The sequence below is a fragment of the Brienomyrus brachyistius genome, chromosome 16 (genome assembly GCF_023856365.1).
Source record: "Brienomyrus brachyistius isolate T26 chromosome 16, BBRACH_0.4, whole genome shotgun sequence".
NCBI lineage: Eukaryota > Metazoa > Chordata > Actinopteri > Osteoglossiformes > Mormyridae > Brienomyrus > Brienomyrus brachyistius.
In genome coordinates this window covers 9,181,046-9,196,061 of record NC_064548.1, presented here as the reverse complement: position 1 = coordinate 9,196,061, position 15,016 = coordinate 9,181,046, and positions in this window count along the sequence as shown.

Below are 15,016 nucleotides of genomic sequence, written 5' to 3'. Positions count from 1 at the left end.
AAGTTGTGTTGTAATGATCTTGGTATCTTTTTCCAGTCAGCTAGTTCGTGGAGAACAAGCCGTTGTCAAGGGTACGTCTCATATCCGAGGCCTTCTGGGGAAAATGATGTCACTGATCTCCAGTTCGCTTCCCAACGAACTTCATTTGGTGTGGAGCTGAAACACTTCCACAATTAAAACTGTAAGAAAAGCTATTTGCTTTGTCAGCGCCTTTCAGTGCTGAAGTGGGCCGTACATCCATATTGCGCTTTTGTTGCTGAGTCAGTTACATTATGGAAAGTGTGGTTTCAGTAAATCTGATGTACATCTAATGGTCTTTTGTGAGGACACGTTCAGTGTAACAAACACATTAAAAGACAGCTCTTCCTCTCCTGGGCTGGCCCCTAGCCCCATATTGACTGTGGGATAGAGATTTATGAGCCCGGATGGCGCCATAATTGGAAGCAAAGAGCTGGTGTTATTTCCAGCAGCACGCTTCAGACACCACCTGCGAAGACCACGGCCGCGAGCCCCAGGAGGGCATGAATGAAGTTTCTGCATTTGGGGCCATTTCATTGGATGTCTTGCGGCCAATCAGAAAGTTTGCTACAGGCTACGTAAGGATGGCAGCTCTGCAGAGATTATAGGCTGGCGGGGCCATTTGCATCAATATTAATACTGCCTAATGGCCCTGGTGTTGAGCTCCGTAACATCCTTTGCAGCAATTAAAGGCTGGAAGTGAATAATGAGCAAAGGGGCTGTTTGAAGTGTATCTTTTTCCTTTTTTCTTTCACTTTTGGCTCTGACATCTCTGTTATTCTCTATCAGTAGTGTTAAGTCTTTTTTTATGAGCTTCATGATGAGGGAGCACCGACCAGTTTTCAGTTTTCTCATGCTTCTTTCATTCCTTATTCTATTGGTTGTGTCATGAGTCGCATTTATCTGCACTGAGCCCCCAGGGGGCACTGGCGAACATTGGATGCATATGTTCCTGATATAGTCATTCTGTATGTGTCACGCTCGTCCCTGAGCTGGTGGAGTAGATGTACTCGTGAATAGCACGCTCAGAAATGCCTGATAGGTTTACGCTCTGCTTGGATATTGGATACTGCTTGGGAATAAACTAAAAAATAGACAGTGAACTGCTTTAATACAGAATTCTTTTGAGCTGGCAATATGAGGTGTAGTCATTCTGCTCTGCATTCTTGTTGCCTTGGCAACTTCCACAATTGACAATTGTTTGCACACAATGCATAGTGAAATATCTGAATAATGCTTTTGTGAAAGTGGCATAATAGAATGACTTGGATCTTCTGCCATTGTACAGCCTGTTTAGCAATAGTCAGCTTTAAGCAGAAATGCTTACCTGACACATGCTCTTTGTACTGAAGAGCTTCTACCTTCAGTCTGAAAGGTCTGCCTTTAAACTTAAACTGTGACAAACTAAACTAAGTATAAAACAGAAATTAACATAAATGAGCCACATATGCTGTCAAAAGCCACAGTGTTTTGGTAACTAAACTGCTGGTTCCATGTAGCATCAAATGATCCAACCAAAAGACTTTCACCTCATTACCGATTATAGCTATGCATGCGTCTGATAACCACTTATCCAGGCCAGAGGAGGGGGGTGGGGGGCTTGCATCTGTTGCAGGCAGTATAGTGCAATGGGGGGGGGGGGGAGGGGGCATAGTCCACATGCACTAATAATCATACTTGACGGGAAACCCACTCGACACTGGGAAAAACACACTAGCTCCACAAACACAGAGGGCAAAAGGAGGAATCATACAGTGCTACCCAGTGAGCCGCCATGGCACCCTAAAGCTGATATCATTTTAAGTGATTGTCTTATCTTTCAACTCCCCCTCTCCACATTGGGCCTAGAGTAACTGCTGGTAATGGAATTAGCCTATAGGATAAATCACGCTAAACCCGACCCTCGTCATAATTTTTAGCTGGGGGAGTCCTCGTTTAATCTGTATAGCTCATCAAAGACGCTGATTAAAGTGTTGTTCAAAAACGCCGACTCAGCACTTACTCTCCGCGCTGTGGATGGATTAGGAGGTGGGGCAAGCTTCTCTGAAAACCTACCAGCTGATTAAGTGTTGGTGGGAGTTCATGTCAAGAAAAGACAGAGGAAAAAGAGAGATATCACCATGCCCTGGCTTCAGGAGAAGCAGAGAGGATGGATGGATGGATGGATGGATGGATGGAAGATATCACTTGCATCTCATGGTCCGGTATGTGGCTTCACTCCTGCAGTCTTGCTTGTACAGTTTTTGCATGCAGGACACAGAAAAGAAAATGAGGTATTCTTCCTTCAGCTCATTTAAGGAAACAAATGGCAGGGACCAGGCAAGCACAGGTATGAGTGTCCTTGGGGGTGGCAGCAACACCCCCAGCCTGGAAACGCAGAGGGTAAACAGGGCTACAGAGACCGTCGGGCTGACTGATGGCATGTAACAGCAAGGGAAGGAAAAAGAGCCCCCCAGGGCAGAACAGCTGCTAAGCTGCCGCTGGGGGAGCTGGGGGTGGGTTATGTTAACCCAAAGTCACATGACTTCAAACAGGAAGTAGAAGATCTGTAGGGTTGCGGTAATAGGAAGTCTGTCAAGCATGACCGCAGTACACATGGACCCGCAATGGATTTATAAATCGCTTGGGCCGTTGTGACCGGCTTATGTGCATCGACATGTGTCCAGCTACAATGCTGCTGAACCATAACCTCCAGTTTCCTGTATGGTTCTGATATGTGCTATCTGGGCTGTTTCTGCATTCTTGACAGATTGCACCTTGATGTGTTTATATATATATATATATATATACATGTCCATATATTTTCCATATGATTCCCCACAGGCGAGTCCATGCAGTTGGACGCATGGAAGCTGGTAGCTTCTCATTTTCCAGGCCACTAAACATTCCATAAACCTTGTGCTGCTTGATTCTCTGTGCTCCAAATGTTCGCTCCCAAGAGACGCTCATACTGGCTGAAGGCGTCTGCAGTCACACTAAGCTTGTCTAATTTTCACCTCTGTAGGGATATTAAAAAGGGAACCCGAGCATTTACTCATGCCAATGTCGCTGGAGGAACTTCAGCACGTTCCTGCATGAAGAATGCACTCCAGGCATTACAGCTGGAGATCTTTTCTCCTGAACTGGGAATGCGGACGTGGGGGAAATAACTCCGGCGATGCTTTGTTAGCTACCATCCAAACTCTTTGACGGTGTAAATTGCCCAATAAGGTATAATGCTATTGAAATGGTCATGTGACCTGCTTTAGTGAAAAAATAGGGCAATGGGTGTTTTCACCAGTCTCCTGACCAATATACATTTATGGCTAGCCCTATTGTTTCAAAGGTATTGTCACAAAGATCGGCGCACGTAGCGCAAACAAAGGAGAGCAGAATGCCAGGCGTCTGGAAATATACGGGGTTTAATGGAAGCCAAGGCAGGCAAACGCAGACTGACAATACAATGACCGGACTGGGGTACTAAACTGAAACACGGACTAAATACATTGGACTAATGACAGCAACAAGAAACAACTGATAAACACGGGGATTCCACACGGGTTTAAGGAGGGGGCGTGGCACACGGAGGGAGCGGACGATCGGGTCACGACAGGTATGGTGTTGCAATGCTTTTCCCACAGACTACGCCATTGTCGACTGTCCTATTGGAATCTCGGCCAGTCCAAAAGTGGCCTTGTGCTGTGATTTGTTGATTAAGGAACAGTATAGAGGTCAGAGATTCCTGTGCTCTGCATTAAATGCCCAGCCGATGCAGTGGAGTGTGTCTCGTCCTCCCATCTACTACCATAAATACAGAATGATATTTATAATCGTGATACTGTTGAACATGCTACAGTCTATATTCTTACAGTAGTATTTCAGGTTTTATGTTATGCTGTGTAATGGGGACTGTAATGGATATTGATTTTTTTTTTCCCCTCAGATGCTTTTCTAACATTGAGTTTTGCCCTCTTTCTCTATCTGGACGTGAGCTTTGAAGAGGAATTCAGCTTCTGTCCAGAAGCTGGCTACTGTAATGCTGTGTTCTGATGCCTGGCCTCTTCACGCCTGAGCAGGCAGTGCTGTACCAGCTCACGTCAGTCCAAAATACCGCCGAAGGAAAGCCAGCATGCTGCAAGGACAGGAAGGACATGAATTCCGTGGATGGTGCTCCGGGCTTTTTGGCATCTCCTTAAAGCACCAGCTCTGGAATGAAACATAACCTCTTAGCTCCTTCCGTGAAAGATAGCGCAGAGTCTTGTTCCATGAGCACTTTGTTAGGGCTATCTCGATCTATGAGGGGGCGAGAGCTTTTTGAACATTAAAGATAAATAGAGTCGTCGTAAGCCACCCTACGCTGGGGCATCTGTAAAGTGCGGAATTTAACATCACTTGGCAGCATTTGCTGTTAGGAAATACATCACTTTTAGGTTTGTAGCGATAACGTACAATCAAATCGATTGGCAACGACTAAGCACCACTTAAGCAGTAAAGGCGATAAAACTTAATTTCCTTTTTCCAGATATTTGTTATGTTCCCATTCTGCATTAAGAACCATGATTTAATGCTTTAATTATTCCTCTACAGGTAGATTGTGAATTAGGATGCAGTAACTTTTTTTTTAAAGAGAATAATTTAATTACAGATTAAGTACGACCTAATTAATGCAATTATGTCCCAGACAGACACACATGTGGGTATGCGGATAAAAGCGTAGGCGTTCGGGAGCTCGAGCTGTCCTGCAGCTTCGCCGGCACGCTTTTATGGAGGCGAAAGGTGTTTGGAAAGTGATCTTTTCTTTTCCATGTCCCGGTCACTCCCCCTCCTTAGTGCTGATATTTAAAGCTTAGTGGGACAGATGCTGCAAGATCGCTATAGTTACTCGCAGTGGAATTCAACTTCGTGGACGGATATTATTTTGTTTTTGCATGTTACCCACAGATGCAAGAGTCTGCGGTGTGATTTTAGTGAATGAGCTTACAGTATCTCACAATATCTGGTGTCTTATAGAGTGAACGTACAGAAGAATACAGGAATGGCTCTCGGATGAAATTTCTTTCTGTGATGCAGCTTTCATCGAGAGAGTGGTGTCCTAACATTGTGCAGCGGAAGAAACGGTCATCATCCGTAGCGGTACAAGCTAGCCGCGTTTTCCGCCTGTCTTTTACCACGGATTGCGAAAAGTTATTTCTTGAATCTGCGGACACATATTGTGCTCAAGTAACACAGTGTCACTTGTCTCCCTCATCACCTCTCAGACCATTTATTTGCTAGTGCTACTCATAACAGGGTGCAAAATGGAGTTTCCATTAATTTTTATGAAAGATTGTCAAGGGCAATTCGACCTTAAAATGTGAAATCTGTGTGCAATATATGTTCTCATGGGAAACAAAGTTCTTTGTAGTTGTTCATCAGTGAATTTTTGCTAAAATGAAAAAAAGTGTGTGTGTGTGTGTGTATATATATATATATATATATATATATATATATATATATATATATATATATATATATATATATATATTCTCTTTGTTCCATTTTGATTAATCTGAGCAACTGTATTTTCAATCTTGAATTATTGTTAGGGATATCACCTGGGATAAAATCAATCAATGTTAGCTTTCGTCACATTGTTTTAAAAGACATTTCGTTCTGTCTGAATGTGGGTGGAATTGTGCTTGATATGTACAGTACTGTGCAAAAGTCTTAGGCACTCAAAAGAAATGTTTAATGCTATTTATCTGGGTAGTAAGTGCAAATTTTCTGAGAACAAAAAATATAATTTAACATAAGAACATATGAAAATTATGAGTAACGCAATAAAAACTAGTAAAAATGTCTTCTGCTCTCCTAAAAGTTACTGATATCTACTTGGATGGCTAGATGAACACCACTTCAGTTCCCAAACTTCTCCTCAGTGGCACCCGTACCATTCTATGTGTTTATTAAATTTCACCACCAGCTCGCTTAATTAATTTACTTAATTAGTTAAAAAAGTCAACACGATATTGAATAGGTCAGGTCAAAAAATACATGGGTATATTGTATGGTTGCTGGAAATAATAGGGTTATTTTAGCTGAGGTTTTGAAATGGCTAAGCTGACACACTTTGCTAGGCGTAACAGCATAGTTTTACACCAACATGACAGTTATTTAAACACATATTTTTTTTGGCTGCCTAAGACACAGTACTGTACATTTTATGTAAGAGACTAAAGCAACATCCATCCATCCATCCATTTTCCAAACCGCTTATCCTACCGGGTCGCGGGGGGTCTGGAGCCTATCCCGGAAGCAATGGGCACGAGGCAGGGAACAACCCAGGATGGGGGGGGGCAGCCCATCGCAGGGCACACTCACACACCATTCACTCACACACGCACACCTATAGGCAATTTAGTAACTCCAAGTAGCCTCAGCATGTCTTTGGACTGTGGGGGGAAACCGGAGTACCCGGAGGAAACCCCACGACGACATGGGGAGAACATGCAAACATGTGACGCAGGTGGAACTCGAACTACATAAAATCTTTTTATTAATTTATTTATTTTTGAGGAAACTGGACCAGCAAGGCCCTGGAACACTGGGGATTCCACTGGTGACGACGTTTCGCAGACACTAGGCCCAGATCTAGTGATCTTCCAGTCACTGACGGCCCTAACCTGCTGAGAAACACTCCCCCCATGGACCTGAGTAAAGAAATCGATTAATAGAATTGTGCCTCAAAGTAAGACAGTGTTTCAGTATTTTTAGTAAATTGTTAGTATATTGTTAGTATATTGTTAGTATATTGTTAGTATTTGTTAATATTGTTAGCCTATTGTTGTATATGGGAGAAGTGCAGAGATCAGCACAGGAACCTCTACAACAGAACGGGATGAGGGGCTGCACATCCTGGCTGCAAGTTTGTCCCTGTCCCCCAATGTGCTCCTCAACTACCCGGAAAAGAATGAGCAAAGGAAATAAAAACTATTTTTTTATCAGCCATTTCCAGGGACTGAAGTAATTACAGGTTTTATTAGGTTATCAATTCCTCTAACCTAATTTGTATTGATTGGGCATCGCACTCCTGTGACAGATAACACCTTTAGCGAGCCAAGGGCAGGGCCAGTGCTGGATGGAATCCGCAATGGAGGACTGAGCAGGGCAGTGGAAAATGAGCAGTATTTGACCTTGAGCACATCCTGGTGGCAGGATGGTGGTATTGCATTGCTTACAGCCTTACCTACCTGGAGGTAAACCCATTGAGTTTTCTTCAAAACATATAAAAGATTGGATTTGCCCTCTACTGCTGACGTCCTCCTAGTTGAATGACATTCAGTTAATCCTTCACAACAACTGTTTATCCTCATCCTGTACTGGAATTTAGAACAAATGCAGCATCTTTTTGCCAGGGATATTTTTATAGGTCACTGCAGTGTGGGATGACAGGGTCACTTCATGGACAGCATTGTGGCCTTTTATCTCCTACATTGTGCCCTGTGCTGCCTTCGATAAGCTTGAGGCTGATGATGACCCTGCTTTGGGTAAGCAGTCATGGAAACCGGAACGATGGAGGCTCATGCATCCTGTTTATGTGGATGGAGGTTTACTGAATGGTTTAAGGCTCTCCCAACGCAATGAGAATAACTGGTTTTCAGTCCTCTCGAGACTGAACGTTTGCCAGCCTCCTGCAGGGGTTGTGACAAGAAGATCAGTCACCTCTGTCACTGCAAAGGCACAAGTCGACTTTGAGGAAAATCCTCCATGCTGTAGTACCATGTTAACTGTGGATTCTACGTGGTTTCCCCACCCAATTTCCTTCAGGTCACTGAAGAATTCAAATCAATGCTTTACCAAAGGTATTACTCCAGACAAATACCATTAATCCTCTGAGTTTGAAAGGACTAGCAGGGCAAAAGTAGTTTATCTCCAATTAAGCTCCTACAACCATTAGTAGTCAAATTCAATGAATTTGATTTACTATAAGTCATTGTGGTTTAAATGTAGCTCTATTGGTGTGAATATTTTGTAAGATCTTACTTTAATACTCATGCATTAGGGAACAGACTATAAGGAATATGTGATGCAAAGACAAATGATTGTTATTAATATATTAATATTTATATTAATGTTTACACATATATAATATATTAATGTTTACAAATTAATCACGTAAACTAGATACAATGCAATCTGCATCTTCAACGTCTTTGATAGATTTCAAAAATTATTCTGGACTAATAGAATATTGCAGACTAATGAAATATGTGCTTTAGACTGTTTATAATATGTAAGTTACCGGAAAATTGTATTTGCATTGGTCACCCAGCAAGAGGTAAGTGTATAGTCTGCCTAACTAGCTTCCAGCAGTAACCCTAATATGGCTGATTTCTTTACCTAATGTGTGTTCTGGCATAATCATTGATGTTTGAGTCAAAACTAAAGTTTCAGTCCTACTGCTGTATTTAGTCTCAATTGTGGAAAATTTTACTCCCGGGGGGGTTTGTTTCTGGGGCCCCAATGAAAAAGTCACGCAGTTGATTGGGATGCAGTGCCTGGGCTTGGAATGTCGCAGGTTCAAATCCCAGGTTTGGCAGTGATGTCACCGTTGGGCCCTCCAGCAAGGTCCTTAATCCCTGTTTGCACATGGGACTTTCTGACCCTGCATTCTCCATCGTCCTTCTGCTTTCTTTATCTTTTCTATATAACGCCTTAAAGAATGCACTATATAGTGTGGTGACTGTTTTGCCCCAGACCTCAGGAGCCCTCGCACGTGTGGTTAGAGTGGTGGCAGACACTGCTGTGGATGTCATGGATCTTCTCAGCTCAGCATTCACTCGTCCCGCCTCGAATAAAACACATTTTTTTATGTCAGGTTGAAAAATTAGATCATGCATCTCCAATTCCGGACCTGGAGATGCACTATCCAGTAGGTTTTCTATCCTACCTTACTTCTGATGAGCTATACCTGTTCTCAGGTAAATACCAGGAACAGGTGTGGCTCATCAGAAGCCGGGTAGGATGGCAAACCTACTGGACAGTAGATCTCCAGGACCAGAGTTGGAGACCCTTGCATTAGATAAACACCTGTCCTGGAGTTTCTCTGGCAGACACTTAAGGCGGGGAGTTGTATTAAAAAAGACCCTTCAGAATGCCAGTTTCTACGGTACTTGAAAGCTCCACAATTTGAGCCTCTCCAGCTCAGACATCCATGCCTGGCGACTCCCTTTTGCCTCCTTATTCCAGGGGAGCAGTTCTTTGCTAGCCTGTGCCTCTCAAGGAGAGGAGGATGCTGCGTGGCATCTTAGCCCAGGAGCAGAAGCTGGAGGCGACGACGAGGAACAAGCCCAGTCATGTCCGCTGACATCTCCGTACACTCTACCCGTGGTAGATTAGCGCTCCCGCTGCTGGGCTGTGAGGACTGACCTTTACGGGGCACGATGCCGTGCCATGTTAGGGAGTTTGTATCAGGCCTAACTCACATGCTGAAAGGGAGTAAGGCATGGCAACCAGACATGTGTCCTCTGCTTAATGATGGGAAGGAGATTAAAAAGAAACATAACAGAACTCTGCACCGCAAGTATAATAAAATCTATAATATTATATTATATTATAGATAAATAAAAATAGGGGGCGGCATGGTGGTGCAGTGGTTAGCACTGTCGCCTCACACCTCTGGGACCCGGGTTCGAGTCTCCGCCTGGGTCACATGTGTGCGGAGTTTGCATGTTCTCCCCATGTCGTCGTGGGGTTTCCTACAGGTACTCCGGTTTCCCCCCACAGTCCAAAAACATGCTGAGGCTAATTGGAGTTGCTAAATTGCCCATAGGTGTGCATGTGTGAGTGGATGGTATGTGAGTGTGCCCTGCGATGGGCTGGCCCCCCATCCTGGGCTGTTCCCTGCCTCGTGCCCATTGATTCCGGGATAGGCTCCGGACCCCCCGCCACCCAATAGGATAAGCGGTTTGGAAAATGGATGGATGGATAAATAAAAATATATAAAAATAGATGCACAGCTGAGACTTGGAATGAGAAGCGGAGCCCTGGAGGTGAGAAACCACAGTGCAAGAATCATTTCTTTATGTGGCAAATTTGTAATTTATATTTATCTTGAGTTAATTTCTGGAATGCAGTTATAAAAAAGTATTTTCATATTGTTTATACGCTATTAGGTTCAAGGTTTCACCTCATAAAATTATCTTTTGTAATTATCTTTTGTAATATTTAATTAAGAGGGGGTCTTTATAAATTTGTACACATAAATTGTAATGAAAGTTAAATGCAAATATGTAATTATACAGTACGGTGCAGAAAGCTTAGGCAGCCAAAGAAAATGATGTTCAAATGAATTTTGGTGTAAAAGTGTAATTTTATGCCCGAAAAAGTGTGTCAGTTTAGCTATTTCAAACCCTCTCCTAAAGTCACACCAGTGACGACTGCAAACATCCAACACACTTATGTGTTTTTTGACTCAACCACTAGCATAATCAATGCCGCATTGAATTATTTAACTAATAAAGTTAATTGAGCTGGTGATGAAATGTAACAAATACATGGAATGGCTGAGATGCCCCTGAGGAGAGGTTTGGGAGCTGAAGCCATGTTCATGTAACATGATATCAGTAACGTTTTGGGGAACGTTAGAAGAAATTCATTCTTATTAGTTTTGGTGGAGCTGTTTATTTGCAGTGCCCTGCGATGCGCTGGCCCTCCCATCCTGGGTTGTTCCCTGCCTCGTGCCCATTGATTCCGGGATAGGCTCTGGACACCCCACGACCCAGTAGGATAAGCGGTTTGGAGAATGGATGGATGGATGGATGTTTATTTGCATATCTTCTAATGTTAAATTGTGTTATTATTTTCTTGATCAGATATACACTTACTACCAGAATGAATGGATTTAAACATTTTCTTTGCCTGCCTAAGACTATTGCACAGTGTCGTATAAAAATTGTAATAGTGATTAGAGCTGTGCTATCAAGAGCTACATTCAATATACTGTACATTCCGAATGAGTTCATGAATGAGTTTATTCACGATTCAATCTGATGTATAATCTGCGTTATGCATTGCAAGGTGAAAGAAAAAATGCACTTGAGCTCTCAGTTTGTGTTGTCTGTGTGAGGTGTAGCTAGAGTAGGTCCTAATGTGGTTAGTGACAGGGGGCCTTGGCCATCATTGACATACAAATAATCAGCTGACCGAAATCCTCTTCGAAGGTGGGGCATGTCGCCCCTGGTGCATTGAACTTCTACTTCTGGTTCTCGGGGAGTCAGAGGGAGGTTGAAAGTTTTCCATAAAAAGGAGCCTACTGAGGTATGTCAAATATATTAATATTTATACATGACTGTTTGATGGTGTATGGCTACAAAATACCTAAATGTTTAGTATTTTTAGTATTACAATGAGTATTCCGTAATCCATAATAGAAATTTTTGTACTGTCTGTTATGAGTTCAAGATATATTTGTGTTATCTTGTGGGGGGGAGAGGAGCTACTATTACTTTAAACAGCCAACCAGAAAGCCAGTACATGAGGGGAGATATTACACTCCCCATTCAAGGTTAATCCCATCGTCTGCATGTGCAGCGTTGGCACTTTTACGGTTTCTTGCCAGTGTGATATTGTTCTGCGTGTAACCATATGGAATGTCATAAAAGACATGCAATTCCCCATATACGTATATATAAAAAAACTGCGTAAAACCAAAATGATTTAAAATGACTGATTTGTAGTGGATATGTGGAAGGGAAAATGTTTTATGAGTAAATGAAAGGGAGATATGACACAATACTACTTCCAGGTAATTTTCAGCATCTCGAAACGGATGAAGGATCTAGAGATGAGCTTATTCTGGCCCATAAACCGGTATGCTTTCATAATAAGGCTAAATTTATTTCAACGATTCACTGTGGGCTTCATTATTCCATCCGAATCTGCTGGCTTGGCAGTAATGGAGACAGCACATCTGGATTGGACCCCCCCCCTCCCCCCCATTTTAAGGGTAATACCTTGTGCATCTGTTTGGCTTAGCATGGAAAAATTAATCCTCCTAAGCTGCTTTGCTCAACCACTTTAACACGTTTTATTCCAAGAACAAATCTCAGCCTGTCTCCACCCTATAAACTCAGATTTCATGATTAATAGCTTTAACTCCCCCCCCCATAAAGTGGTGTTTGTTATGGGACTAAGATGGCAGCACACAGATGCAGCAGCGTCAAGCTGCCCGGTCACTTCCATGTCTTACACAATGACAATAAACTATTTTAGCTGAACTGAATACTAAAAGGTTTAATTGATGGATACGCTTGGTCAGCAAAGAGACTCGCAGGCTGTTATACCCTGAATGCATCAGTGGCTGAATGTGATAATATGATTACGTAAAACACATATATTTCTCCTTTCTTGAGGTGATTCTGTATGCAAAATATACAGGAGTCATAAAGTCTGTTTATATGCTTTGGATATATTTTCATGTTTTATTATTAATTTATCAATAATGTTTTTTAATATGAGTGAGAATAACCAGTGAGTTTTATTTTGATTGTAGCGTAATAAAATGCGAAAAGGGAAAGGAACAGCAAAGACTGCATGTGTGAATGCTTACTGCCATCATGCCATGGCCTAACTACATCATTCTGACTGATCAGCTTGTGAAACTACCCTGAGCTTCAGCATCACAGTCGGAAACAAGTGACATCAGTCTGACGTTACCGCACCTCCACCCAACCTCAGAGATGGACTCAAAGGCCAAAATGAGACTCTGATGCTTACAGGTAAATGAGTTTCTTTGGGGGAAAACCAGTCCCCCTTATATCCCTGTATATTCAGATTATTTTTACATTTAAAAAAATGCTTAAGGTTCTTATTGTGAAAATGGAAAGCTTTTCATTGTCGTTCAGTTATCACCAAGATTGCTTCTTGCAATCTGAAGCAGGAATAAAGCTAAAATTTAATATAAGTCAGTGTCCAGTCAATGATGCATTCATCCATCCATCCATTTTCCAAACCGCTTATCCTATTGGGTCACGGGGGGTCCGGAGCCTATCCCGGAAGCAATGGGCACGAGCCAGGGAACGACCCAGGATGGGGGGCCAGCCCATCGCAGGGCTCACTCACACACCATTCACTCACACATGCACACCTATGGGCAATTTAGCGACTCCAATTAGTCTCAGCATGTTTTTGGACTGTGGGGGGAAACCGGAGTACCCGGAGGAAACCCCACGACAACATGGGGAGAACATGCAAACTCCACACACATGTGACCCAGGCGGAGACTCGAACCCAGGTCCCAGAGGTGTGAGGCAACAGTGCTAACCACTGCACCACCATGCCGTGATGCATTCATTGTTCACAATAATTTACAAACAAGTACAGATCGATTTTGATATTTCCTAGGTTTTTGATTCCTGCATAAATGTAATTTAACAACAACATTCTTAAAACTGTTAAAACGTTCTCATACTGTATAAGAAAGTTTTCATTCAAGAAGAGCATTAATAAAGATTCAGGGAGCCTTTTATGGAAACACTGGGGTCGTTCACATGGACTTAGATGACACAGAGTAATACATATTGAACCGTATTTATCATCGTCTAAATCAGACAAGTTATACATGAGGACATTTCCATGCAGAATATAGCACAGTGGCTAAAGAGATGGAAATTTCTTCTGTTTCTTCCACAAACATTGAAGAATGGTTGATGCCTTTAACCACCACCCCCACTCCACACACACACACACACACACACACACACACACACACACACACAGTTTTGAGTGGGTAATTTAGATTCTTCCTTCGATGAGTTCTGGATGTTTTTGCTGCTTAGTTAAAGGCTTCTCTCAGGAGGCCACAATGTTCATTAGAAATGTTCCCATTAGAAAAAATGAGGTCATATTTTTTAATTGTACGATTACAGAAATTAGTTGTAAAGGCTTAAAGGGGTGACTTTAATCATTAAGAGCTTGGTATTGCTTTTGACGATTTTGACTTTTTTGAAAACAGGAAGTACTTGATGAGATCCAAGCCACATTCTATGGGAGTAGCATGTTACAGTAGATGCCACATCTCTTGATGCCATCCACAGTTAATATGTTTTTTAAGAAAAACACTATGAAACACCAGTAGCATAAAAAGTATGACGACCCTGAACAAATAATTTTGCTACTCAATTCCTGCTACTCAAATGAACTCCTCCAGCTCTTCTAGGGGAAGAAAACAGCTTCTGTTTTTGCAACTGGATCAAAATGAGCCTGTTTTAATGAATCTGCTGGCCTACCTTCCAAATAAAATGACACACCGTGTGATCTAGGTCTTACACTGTTGCCCTAATACTAAAGTGTATTGATTGTAAAATATGTAAAATCACATGCAGGTTTGTCTGTGTTCTTCTCATCGTGCTCCGAATACATGTTGTCACCGCAGCAACATTCTAGTGGTCCAAAATAATCATGCTTTAAGTAGCACTTGTGCCCCCCACCCCCCATTTGTGTTGAGTGAATGGTACGCTCCTGCATCATAGGCACATTCGAGATTCTGCACATGGGTTGTTTTATCCCACTCTTACTCTTAGCAGTGACTCTGTTAATCTGATGCTATTCTGTACAACAGACGAGGTTCTGCGTCTTTTGCTTCTGCTTTGTCACTGTGGTCTGCATGCACACGCATGTTAGTGTCCCCGCAGCCTTGAGACCCACCCGAGCCTCTGTGCAAAGGCACATGCTTCCTTCGGTGGTAAATTTGATCTGTTTTGGAACCTATTTTGCTACATACAAAACACTTTACGTTGCCTTTTTGCATTTTGCTTTTAGTTGGTATTACCTCATGATTAATAATTTTCTGATAGCTGCACTAATATTGAGAATTTTAAGGAAAGACGAGAAAAATGTAACTTGGGAGAGGAGTGTTCCGTCCAAGGTCAGTCGTCACAGGGACTTTAGGAGGGAATAATTCTCTAGCTCCTTTCAAAGCCAGAGGAAATGGTTGGATAATATTTCGAACATGGCTGCTCGGGCTCCCTGTTCACACTCT